General features: G+C 45.9%; 6 non-coding genes across 6 annotated transcripts; all 6 read right to left on the reverse strand.

Moving 5' to 3' along the window:
- Window positions 1-290: 290 nt before the first annotated feature.
- TRNAC-GCA (transfer RNA cysteine (anticodon GCA)) lies at window positions 291-362 on the reverse strand. Its single transcript has one exon. It is a non-coding gene; the product is annotated as a tRNA-Cys (tRNA).
- Window positions 363-2887: 2525 nt separating this feature from the next.
- On the reverse strand, window positions 2888-2959 carry TRNAC-GCA (transfer RNA cysteine (anticodon GCA)). The gene has a single exon. It is a non-coding gene; the product is annotated as a tRNA-Cys (tRNA).
- Window positions 2960-5308: 2349 nt separating this feature from the next.
- Window positions 5309-5380, reverse strand: TRNAC-GCA (transfer RNA cysteine (anticodon GCA)). Its single transcript has one exon. It is a non-coding gene; the product is annotated as a tRNA-Cys (tRNA).
- Window positions 5381-7553: 2173 nt separating this feature from the next.
- Window positions 7554-7625, reverse strand: TRNAC-GCA (transfer RNA cysteine (anticodon GCA)). The gene has a single exon. It is a non-coding gene; the product is annotated as a tRNA-Cys (tRNA).
- Window positions 7626-8934: 1309 nt separating this feature from the next.
- On the reverse strand, window positions 8935-9006 carry TRNAC-GCA (transfer RNA cysteine (anticodon GCA)). The gene has a single exon. It is a non-coding gene; the product is annotated as a tRNA-Cys (tRNA).
- A 2781-nt stretch (window positions 9007-11787) lies between these two features.
- TRNAC-GCA (transfer RNA cysteine (anticodon GCA)) lies at window positions 11788-11859 on the reverse strand. The gene has a single exon. It is a non-coding gene; the product is annotated as a tRNA-Cys (tRNA).
- Between the last annotated feature and the right edge of the window lie 360 nt (window positions 11860-12219).

Below are 12219 nucleotides of genomic sequence, written 5' to 3' on the forward strand. Positions count from 1 at the left end.
CTAAAATAAAGGCAATGATCCGTGCTGTTACATGGAGAACTCGGGTTTGAACCAAGGACCTCTCAATCTGCAGTCGAATGCTCTACCACTGAGCTATTCCCAATTTTTCAAGGCCGTAATGTCGATTTAACTAAATTAAACGGAATGATCCGTGCTGTTACAGGGGGAACTCAGGTTTGAACCAAGGACCTCTCGATCTGCAGTCGAATGCTCAACCACTGAGCTGTTCCCCCTTTTTCAAGGCCGTAATGTCGATTTAACTGAAATAACGCAATGATCCGTGCTGTTACAGGGGGAACTCGGGTTTGAACCAAGGACCTCTCGATTTGCAGTCGAATGCTCTACCACTGAGCTATTCCCCCTTGTTCAAGGCCGTAATGTCGATTTAACTAAAATAAACGGAATGATCCGTGATGTTACAGGGGGAACTCAGGTTTGAACCAAGGACCTCTCGGTCTGCAGTCGAATGCTCAACCACTGAGCTATTCCCTCTAATTCAAGGCCGTAATGTTGATTTAACTGAAATAACGGAATGATCCGTGCTGTTACAGGGGGAACTCGTGTTTGAACCAAGGACCTCTCGATCTGCAGTCGAATGCTCTACCACTGAGCTCTTCCCCCTAGTTCAAGCCCGTAATGTCGATTTAACTAAAATAAAAGGAATGGTCCGTGCTGTTACAGGGGGAACTCGGGTTTAAACCAAGGACCTCTCGATCTGCAGTCGAATGCTCTACCACTGAGCCATTCCCCTTTGTTCATAACCGTAATGTCGACTTAACTAAAATAAACGAAATGATCCGTACTATTACAGGGAGAACTCGGGTTTGAACCAAGCACCTCTCGATCTGCAGTCGAATGCTCTACCACTGAGCTATTCCCCCTTGTTCATAGCCGTCATGTCGATTTAACTAAAATAAACGGAATGATCCGTGCTGTTACAGGGGGAACTCGGGTTTGAACCAAGGACCTCTCGATCTGCTGTCGAATGCTCTACCACTAAGCTATTCCCCCTAGTTCAAGGCCGTAATGTTGATTTATCTAAAATAAAGGCAATGATCCGTGCTGTTACAGGGAGAACTCGGGTTTGAACCAAGGACCTCTCAATCTTCAGTCGAATGCTCTACCACTGAGCTATTCCCCCTTGTTCATAGCCGTAATGTCGATTTAACTAAAATAAACGGAATGATCCGTGCTGTTACAGGGGGAACTCAGGTTTGAACCAAGGACCTCTCGATCTGCAGTCGAATGCTCTACCTCTGAGCTATTCCCCCTTGTTCATAACCGTAATGTCGATTTAACTAAAATAAACGGAATGATCCTTGCTGTTACAGGGGGAACTCAGGTTTGAACCAAGGACCTCTCGATCTGCAGTCGAATGCTCTACCACTAAGCTATTCCCCTAGTTCAAGGCCGTAATGTTGATTTATCTAAAATAAAGGCAATGATCCGTGCTGTTACAGGGAGAACTCGGGTTTGAACCAAGGACCTCTCAATCTTCAGTCGAATGCTATACCACTGAGCTATTCCCCCTTGTTCATACCCGTAATGTCGATTTAACTAAAATAAACGGAATGATCCGTGCTGTTACAGGGGGAACTCAGGTTTGAACCAAGGACCTCTCGATCTGCAGTCGAATGCTCTACCTCTGAGCTATTCCCCCTTGTTCATAACCGTAATGTCGATTTAACTAAAATAAACGGAATGATCCTTGCTGTTACAGGGGGAACTCAGGTTTGAACCAAGGACCTCTCGATCTGCAGTCGAATGCTCTACCACTAAGCTATTCCCCCTAGTTCAAGGCCGTAATGTTGATTTATCTAAAATAAAGGCAATGATCCGTGCTGTTACAGGGAGAACTCGGGTTTGAACCAAGGACCTCTCAATCTTCAGTCGAATGCTATACCACTGAGCTATTCCCCCTTGTTCATAGCCGTAATGTCGATTTAACTAAAATAAACGGAATGATCCGTGCTGTTACAGGGGGAACTCAGGTTTGAACCAAGGACCTCTCGATCTGCAGTCGAATGCTCTACCTCTGAGCTATTCCCCCTTGTTCATAACCGTAATGTCGATTTAACTAAAATAAACGGAATGATCCTTGCTGTTACAGGGGGAACTCAGGTTTGAACCAAGGACCTCTCGATCTGCAGTCGAATGCTCTACCACTAAGCTATTCCCCCTAGTTCAAGGCCGTAATGTTGATTTATCTAAAATAAAGGCAATGATCCGTGCTGTTACAGGGAGAACTCGGGTTTGAACCAAGGACCTCTCAATCTTCAGTCGAATGCTATACCACTGAGCTATTCCCCCTTGTTCATAGCCGTAATGTCGATTTAACTAAAATAAACGGAATGATCCGTGCTGTTACAGGGGGAGCTCGGGTTTGAACCAAGGATCTCTCGATCTGCAGTCGAATGCTCTACCACTGAGCTATTCCCCCTTGTTCAAGGCCGTAATGTCGATTTAACTAAAATAAACGGAATGATCCGTGCTGTTACAGGGAGAACTCGGGTTTGAACCAAGGACCTCTCGACCTGCAGTCGAATGCTCTACCAAGGAGCTATTCCCCCTCTTTCAAGGCCGTAATGTCGATTTAACTAAAATAAACGGAATGATCCGCGCTGTTACAGGGGGAACTCAGGTTTGAACCAAGGACCTCTCGATCTGCAGTCGAATGTTCTACCGCTGAGCTATTCGCCCTTGTTCATAACCGTATGTCGATTTAACTAAAATAAACGAAATGATCCGTGCTGTTACAGGGGGAACTCGGGTTTAAACCAAGGACCTCTCGATCTGCAGTCGAATGCTCTACCACTGAGCCATTCCCCTTTGTTCAAGGCCGTTATGTTGATTTATCTAAAATAAAGGCAATGATCCGTGCTGTTACAGGGAGAACTCGGGTTTGAACCAAGGATCTCTCGATCTGCAGTCGAATGCTCTACCACTGAGCTATTCCCCCTTGTTCAAGGCCGTAATGTCGATTTAACTAAAATAAACGGAATGATCCGTGCTGTTACAGGGAGAACTCGGGTTTGAACCAAGGACCTCTCGACCTGCAGTCGAATGCTCTACCAAGGAGCTATTCCCCCTCTTTCAAGGCCGTAATGTCGATTTAACTAAAATAAACGGAATGACCCGCGCTGTTACAGGGGGAACTCAGGTTTGAACCAAGGACCTCTCGATCTGCAGTCGAATGTTCTACCGCTGAGCTATTCGCCCTTGTTCATAACCGTATGTCGATTTAACTAAAATAAACGAAATGATCCGTGCTGTTACAGGGGGAACTCGGGTTTAAACCAAGGACCTCTCGATCTGCAGTCGAATGCTCTACCACTGAGCCATTCCCCTTTGTTCAAGGCCGTTATGTTGATTTATCTAAAATAAAGGCAATGATCCGTGCTGTTACAGGGAGAACTCGGGTTTGAACCAAGGACCTCTCAATCTTCAGTCGAATGCTCTACCACTGAGCTATTCCCCCTTGTTCATAGCCGTAATGTCGATTTAACTAAAATAAACGGAATGATCCGTGCTGTTACAGGGGGAACTCAGGTTTGAACCAAGGACCACTCGATCTGCAGTCGAATGCTCTACCTCTGAGCTATTCCCCCTTGTTCATAACCGTAATGTTGATTTAACTAAAATAAACGAAATGATCCGTGCCGTTACAGGGGGAACTCAGGTTTGAACCAAGGACCTCTCGATCTGCAGTCGAATGCTCTACCACTAAGCTATTCCCCCTAGTTCAAGGCCGTAATGTTGATTTATCTAAAATAAAGGCAATGATCCGTGCTGTTACAGGGAGAACTCGGGTTTGAAGCAAGGACCTCTCAATCTTCAGTCGAATGCTCTACCACTGAGCTATTCCCCCTTGTTCATAGCCGTAATGTCGATTTACCTAAAATAAACGGAATGATCCGTGCTGTTACAGGGGGAACTCAGGTTTGAACCAAGGACCTCTCGATCTGCAGTCGAATCCTCTACCTCTGAGCTATTCCCCCTTGTTCATAACCGTAATGTCGATTTAACTAAAATAAACGAAATGATCCGTGCTGTTACAGGGGGAACTCGGGTTTAAACAAAGGACCTCTCGATCTGCAGTCGTTTGCTCTACCACTGAGCCTTTCCCCTTTGTTCATAACCGTAATGTCGATTTAACTAAAATAAACGGAATGATCCGTGCTGTTACAGGGGAAATCAGGTTTGAACCAAGGACTTCTCGCTCTGCAGTCGAATGCTCTACCACTAAGCTATTACCCCTAGTTCAAGGCCGTAATGTTGATTTATCTAAAATAAAGGCAATGATCCGTGCTGTTACAGGGAGAACTCGGGTTTGAACCAAGGACCTCTCAATCTTCAGTCGAATGCTCTACCACTGAGCTATTCCCCCTTGTTCATAGCCGTAATGTCGATTTAACTAAAATAAACGGAATGATCCGTGCTGTTACAAGGGAACTCGGGTTTGAACCAAGGACCTCTCGATCTGCACTCGAATGCTCTACCAAAAATAAACGGAATGATCCTTGCTGTTACAGGGGAAACAAGGTTTGAACCAAGGACCTCTCGATCTGCAGTCGAATGCTCTACCACTGAGCTCTTCCCCCTAGTTCAAGGCCGTAATGTCGATTTAACTAAAATAAAAGGAATGATCCGTGCTGTTACAGGGGGAACTCGGGTTTGCACCAAGGACCTCTCGATCTGCAGTCGAATGCTCTACCGCTGAGCTCTTCCCCCTTGTTCATAACCGTAATGTCGATTTAACTAAAATAAACGAAATGATCCGTGCTGTTACAGGGGGAACTCGGGTTTAAACCAAGGACCTCTCGATCTGCAGTCGAATGCTCTACCACTGAGCCATTCCCCTTTGTTCATAACCGTAATGTCGACTTAACTAAAATAGACGGAACGATCCGTGCTGTTATAGCCGGAGCTTGGGTTTGAACCAAGGACCTCTCGATCTGCAGTCGAATGCTCTACCACTGAGCTATTCCCCCTAGTTCAAGGCCGTAATGTTGATTTAACTAAAATAAAGGCAATGATCCGTGCTGTTACATGGAGAACTCGGGTTTGAACCAAGGACCTCTCAATCTGCAGTCGAATGCTCTACCACTGAGCTATTCCCAATTTTTCAAGGCCGTAATGTCGATTTAACTAAATTAAACGGAATGATCCGTGCTGTTACAGGGGGAACTCAGGTTTGAACCAAGGACCTCTCGATCTGCAGTCGAATGCTCAACCACTGAGCTGTTCCCCCTTTTTCAAGGCCGTAATGTCGATTTAACTGAAATAACGCAATGATCCGTGCTGTTACAGGGGGAACTCGGGTTTGAACCAAGGACCTCTCGATTTGCAGTCGAATGCTCTACCACTGAGCTATTCCCCCTTGTTCAAGGCCGTAATGTCAATTTAACTAAAATAAACGGAATGATCCGCGCTGTTACAGGGGAAATCAGGTTTGAACCAAGGACCTCTCGATCTGCAGTCGAATGCACTACCACTAAGCTATTCCCCCTAGTTCAAGGCCGTAATGTTGATTTATCTAAAATAAAGGCAATGATCCGTGCTGTTACAGGGAGAACTCGGGTTTGAACCAAGGACCTCTCAATCTTCAGTCGAATGCTCTACCACTGAGCTATTCCCCCTTGTTCATAGCCGTAATGTCGATTTAACTAAAATAAACGGAATGATCCGTGCTGTTACAAGGGGAACTCGGGTTTGAACCAAGGACCTCTCGATCTGCAGTCGAATGCTCTACCAAAAATAAACGGAATGATCCGTGCTGTTACAGGGGGAAACCAGGTTTGAACCAAGGACCTCTCGATCTGCAGTCGAATGCTCTACCACTGAGTTCTTCCCCCTAGTTCAAGGCCGTAATGTCGATTTAACTAAAATAAAAGTAATAATCCGTGCTGTTACAGGGGGAACTCGGGTTTGCACCAAGGACCTCTCGATCTGCAGTCGAATGCTCTACCGCTGAGCTATTCCCCCTTGTTCATAACCGTAATGTCGATTTAACTAAAATAAACGAAATGATCCGTGCTGTTACAGGGGGAACTCGGGTTTAAACCAAGGACCTCTCGATCTGCAGTCGAATGCTCTATCACTGAGCCATTCCCCTTTGTTCATAACCGTATTGTCGATTTAACTAAAATAAACGGAATGATCCGTGCTGTTACAGGGGAAATCAGGTTTGAACCAAGGACCTCTCGATCTGCAGTCGAATGCTCTACCATAAGCTATTCCCCCTAGTTCAAGGCCGTAATGTTGATTTATCTAAAATAAAGGCAATGATCCGTGCTGTTACAGGGAGAACTCGGGTTTGAACCAAGGACCTCTCAATCTTCAGTCGAATGCTCTACCACTGAGCTATTCCCCCTTGTTCATAGCCGTAATGTCGATTTCACTAAAATAAACGGAATGATCCGTGCTGTTACAAGGGGAACTCGGGTTTGAACCAAGGACCTCTCGATCTGCAGTCGAATGCTCTACCAAAAATAAACGGAATGATCCGTGCTGTTACAGGGGGAAACCAGGTTTGAACCAAGGACCTCTCGATCTGCAGTCGAATGCTCTACCATAAGCTATTCCCCCTAGTTCAAGGCCGTAATGTTGATTTATCTAAAATAAAGGCAATGATCCGTGCTGTTACAGGGGGAACTCGGGTTTGCACCAAGGACCTCTCGATCTGCAGTCGAATACTCTACCGCTGAGCTATTCCCCCTTGTTCATAACCGTAATGTCGATTTAACTAAAATAAACGAAATGATCCGTGCTGTTACAGGGGGAACTCGGGTTTAAACCAAGGACCTCTCGATCTGCAGTCGAATGCTCAACCACTGAGCCATTCCCCTTTGTTCATAACCATAATGTCGACTTAACTAAAATAAACGAAATGATCCGTACTATTACAGGGAGAACTCGGGTTTGAACCAAGGACCTCTCGATCTGCAGTCGAATGCTTTACCATTGAGCTATTCCCCTTTTTTCCTCGCCCTAATGTCGATTTAACTAACATAGACGGAACGATCCGTGCTGTTATAGCGGGAGCTCGGGTTTGAACCAAGGACCTCTCGATCTGCAGTCGAATGCTCTACCACTGAGCTATTTCCCCTAGTTCAAGGCCGTAATGTTGATTTAACTAAAATAAAGGCAATGATCCGTGCTGCTACAGGGAGAACTCGGGTTGAACCAAGGACCTCTCAATCTGCAGTCGAATGCTCTACCACTGAGCTATTCCCCCTTTTTCAAGGCCGTAATGACGATTTAACTGAAATAACGGAATGATCCTTGCTGTTACAGGGGGAACTCGGGTTTGAACCAAGGACCTCTCGATCTGCTGTCGAATGCTAAACCACTGAGCTATTCCCCCTTGTTCAAGGCCGTAATGTCGATTTAACTAAAATAAACGGAATGATCCGTGCTGATACAGGGGGAACTCTGGTTTGAACCAAGGACCTCTCGATCTGCAGTCGAATGCTCTACCACTGAGCTATTCCCCCTTCTTCAAGGCCGTAATGTCGATTTATCTGAAATAACGGAATGATCCGTGTTGTTACAGGGGGAACTCGGGTTTGAACCAAGGACCTCTCGATCTGCAGTCGAATGCTCTACCACTGAGCTATTCCCCCTTGTTCAAGGCCGTAATGTCGATTTAACTGAAATAACGGAATGATCCGTGCTGTTACAGGGGGAACTCGGGTTTGAACCAAGGACCTCTCGATCTGCAGTCCAATGCAAAACCACTGAGCTATTCCCCCTTTTTCAAGACCGTAATGTCGATTTAACTGAAATAACGGAATGATCCGTGCTGTTACAGGGGGAACTCGGGTTTGAACCACGGACCTCTCGATCTGCAGTCGAATGCTCTACCACTGAGCTATTCCCCCTTGTTCAAGGCCGTAATGTCGATTTAACTAAAATAAACGGAATGATCCGTGCTGTTACAGGGAGAACTCGGGTTTGAACCAAGGACCTCTCAATCTTCAGTCGAATGCTCTACCACTGAGCTATTCCCCCTTGTTCATAGCCGTAATGTCGATTTAACTAAAATAAACGGAATGATCCGTGCTGTTACAAGGGAACTCGGGTTTGAACCAAGGACCTCTCGATCTGCACTCGAATGCTCTACCAAAAATAAACGGAATGATCCTTGCTGTTACAGGGGAAACAAGGTTTGAACCAAGGACCTCTCGATCTGCAGTCGAATGCTCTACCACTGAGCTCTTCCCCCTAGTTCAAGGCCGTAATGTCGATTTAACTAAAATAAAAGGAATGATCCGTGCTGTTACAGGGGGAACTCGGGTTTGCACCAAGGACCTCTCGATCTGCAGTCGAATGCTCTACCGCTGAGCTCTTCCCCCTTGTTCATAACCGTAATGTCGATTTAACTAAAATAAACGAAATGATCCGTGCTGTTACAGGGGGAACTCGGGTTTAAACCAAGGACCTCTCGATCTGCAGTCGAATGCTCTACCACTGAGCCATTCCCCTTTGTTCATAACCGTAATGTCGACTTAACTAAAATAGACGGAACGATCCGTGCTGTTATAGCCGGAGCTTGGGTTTGAACCAAGGACCTCTCGATCTGCAGTCGAATGCTCTACCACTGAGCTATTCCCCCTAGTTCAAGGCCGTAATGTTGATTTAACTAAAATAAAGGCAATGATCCGTGCTGTTACATGGAGAACTCGGGTTTGAACCAAGGACCTCTCAATCTGCAGTCGAATGCTCTACCACTGAGCTATTCCCAATTTTTCAAGGCCGTAATGTCGATTTAACTAAATTAAACGGAATGATCCGTGCTGTTACAGGGGGAACTCAGGTTTGAACCAAGGACCTCTCGATCTGCAGTCGAATGCTCAACCACTGAGCTGTTCCCCCTTTTTCAAGGCCGTAATGTCGATTTAACTGAAATAACGCAATGATCCGTGCTGTTACAGGGGGAACTCGGGTTTGAACCAAGGACCTCTCGATTTGCAGTCGAATGCTCTACCACTGAGCTATTCCCCCTTGTTCAAGGCCGTAATGTCGATTTAACTAAAATAAACGGAATGATCCGTGATGTTACAGGGGGAACTCAGGTTTGAACCAAGGACCTCTCGGTCTGCAGTCGAATGCTCAACCACTGAGCTATTCCCTCTAATTCAAGGCCGTAATGTTGATTTAACTAAAATAAAGGCAATGATCCGTGCTGTTACAGGGAGAACTCGGGTTTGAACCAAGGACCTCTCAATCTGCAGTCGAATGCTCTACCCAAAAATAAACGGAATGATCCGTGCTGTTACAGGGGGAAACCAGGTTTGAACCAAGGACCTCTCGATCTGCAGTCGAATGCTCTACCACTGAGCTCTTCCCCCTAGTTCAAGGCCGTAATGTCGATTTAACTAAAATAAAAGGAATGATCCGTGCTGTTACAGGGGGAACTCGGGTTTGCACCAAGGACCACTCGATCTGCAGTCGAATGCACTACCTATTGAGCTATTCCCCCTTGTTCATAACCGTAATGTCGATTTAACTAAAATAAACGAAATGATCCGTGCTGTTACAGGGGGAACTCGGGTTTAAACCAAGGACCTCTCGATCTGCAGTCGAATGCTCTACCACTGAGCCATTCCCCTTTGTTCATAACCGTAATGTCAATTTAACTAAAATAAACGGAATGATCCGCGCTGTTACAGGGGAAATCAGGTTTGAACCAAGGACCTCTCGATCTGCAGTCGAATGCACTACCACTAAGCTATTCCCCCTAGTTCAAGGCCGTAATGTTGATTTATCTAAAATAAAGGCAATGATCCGTGCTGTTACAGGGAGAACTCGGGTTTGAACCAAGGACCTCTCAATCTTCAGTCGAATGCTCTACCACTGAGCTATTCCCCCTTGTTCATAGCCGTAATGTCGATTTAACTAAAATAAACGGAATGATCCGTGCTGTTACAAGGGGAACTCGGGTTTGAACCAAGGACCTCTCGATCTGCAGTCGAATGCTCTACCAAAAATAAACGGAATGATCCGTGCTGTTACAGGGGGAAACCAGGTTTGAACCAAGGACCTCTCGATCTGCAGTCGAATGCTCTACCACTGAGTTCTTCCCCCTAGTTCAAGGCCGTAATGTCGATTTAACTAAAATAAAAGTAATAATCCGTGCTGTTACAGGGGGAACTCGGGTTTGCACCAAGGACCTCTCGATCTGCAGTCGAATGCTCTACCGCTGAGCTATTCCCCCTTGTTCATAACCGTAATGTCGATTTAACTAAAATAAACGAAATGATCCGTGCTGTTACAGGGGGAACTCGGGTTTAAACCAAGGACCTCTCGATCTGCAGTCGAATGCTCTATCACTGAGCCATTCCCCTTTGTTCATAACCGTATTGTCGATTTAACTAAAATAAACGGAATGATCCGTGCTGTTACAGGGGAAATCAGGTTTGAACCAAGGACCTCTCGATCTGCAGTCGAATGCTCTACCATAAGCTATTCCCCCTAGTTCAAGGCCGTAATGTTGATTTATCTAAAATAAAGGCAATGATCCGTGCTGTTACAGGGAGAACTCGGGTTTGAACCAAGGACCTCTCAATCTTCAGTCGAATGCTCTACCACTGAGCTATTCCCCCTTGTTCATAGCCGTAATGTCGATTTCACTAAAATAAACGGAATGATCCGTGCTGTTACAAGGGGAACTCGGGTTTGAACCAAGGACCTCTCGATCTGCAGTCGAATGCTCTACCAAAAATAAACGGAATGATCCGTGCTGTTACAGGGGGAAACCAGGTTTGAACCAAGGACCTCTCGATCTGCAGTCGAATGCTCTACCATAAGCTATTCCCCCTAGTTCAAGGCCGTAATGTTGATTTATCTAAAATAAAGGCAATGATCCGTGCTGTTACAGGGGGAACTCGGGTTTGCACCAAGGACCTCTCGATCTGCAGTCGAATACTCTACCGCTGAGCTATTCCCCCTTGTTCATAACCGTAATGTCGATTTAACTAAAATAAACGAAATGATCCGTGCTGTTACAGGGGGAACTCGGGTTTAAACCAAGGACCTCTCGATCTGCAGTCGAATGCTCAACCACTGAGCCATTCCCCTTTGTTCATAACCATAATGTCGACTTAACTAAAATAAACGAAATGATCCGTACTATTACAGGGAGAACTCGGGTTTGAACCAAGGACCTCTCGATCTGCAGTCGAATGCTTTACCATTGAGCTATTCCCCTTTTTTCCTCGCCCTAATGTCGATTTAACTAACATAGACGGAACGATCCGTGCTGTTATAGCGGGAGCTCGGGTTTGAACCAAGGACCTCTCGATCTGCAGTCGAATGCTCTACCACTGAGCTATTTCCCCTAGTTCAAGGCCGTAATGTTGATTTAACTAAAATAAAGGCAATGATCCGTGCTGCTACAGGGAGAACTCGGGTTGAACCAAGGACCTCTCAATCTGCAGTCGAATGCTCTACCACTGAGCTATTCCCCCTTTTTCAAGGCCGTAATGACGATTTAACTGAAATAACGGAATGATCCTTGCTGTTACAGGGGGAACTCGGGTTTGAACCAAGGACCTCTCGATCTGCTGTCGAATGCTAAACCACTGAGCTATTCCCCCTTGTTCAAGGCCGTAATGTCGATTTAACTAAAATAAACGGAATGATCCGTGCTGATACAGGGGGAACTCTGGTTTGAACCAAGGACCTCTCGATCTGCAGTCGAATGCTCTACCACTGAGCTATTCCCCCTTCTTCAAGGCCGTAATGTCGATTTATCTGAAATAACGGAATGATCCGTGTTGTTACAGGGGGAACTCGGGTTTGAACCAAGGACCTCTCGATCTGCAGTCGAATGCTCTACCACTGAGCTATTCCCCCTTGTTCAAGGCCGTAATGTCGATTTAACTGAAATAACGGAATGATCCGTGCTGTTACAGGGGGAACTCGGGTTTGAACCAAGGACCTCTCGATCTGCAGTCCAATGCAAAACCACTGAGCTATTCCCCCTTTTTCAAGACCGTAATGTCGATTTAACTGAAATAACGGAATGATCCGTGCTGTTACAGGGGGAACTCGGGTTTGAACCACGGACCTCTCGATCTGCAGTCGAATGCTCTACCACTGAGCTATTCCCCCTTGTTCAAGGCCGTAATGTCGATTTAACTAAAATAAACGGAATGATCCGTGCTGTTACAGGGGGAACTCAAGTTTGAACCAAGGACCTCTCGATCTGCAGTC

Source organism: Phalangium opilio, unplaced genomic scaffold, assembly GCF_054372755.1.
Source record: "Phalangium opilio isolate 3A_F unplaced genomic scaffold, DU_Popi_V2 ptg000053l_1, whole genome shotgun sequence".
Classification (NCBI taxonomy): domain Eukaryota; kingdom Metazoa; phylum Arthropoda; class Arachnida; order Opiliones; family Phalangiidae; genus Phalangium; species Phalangium opilio.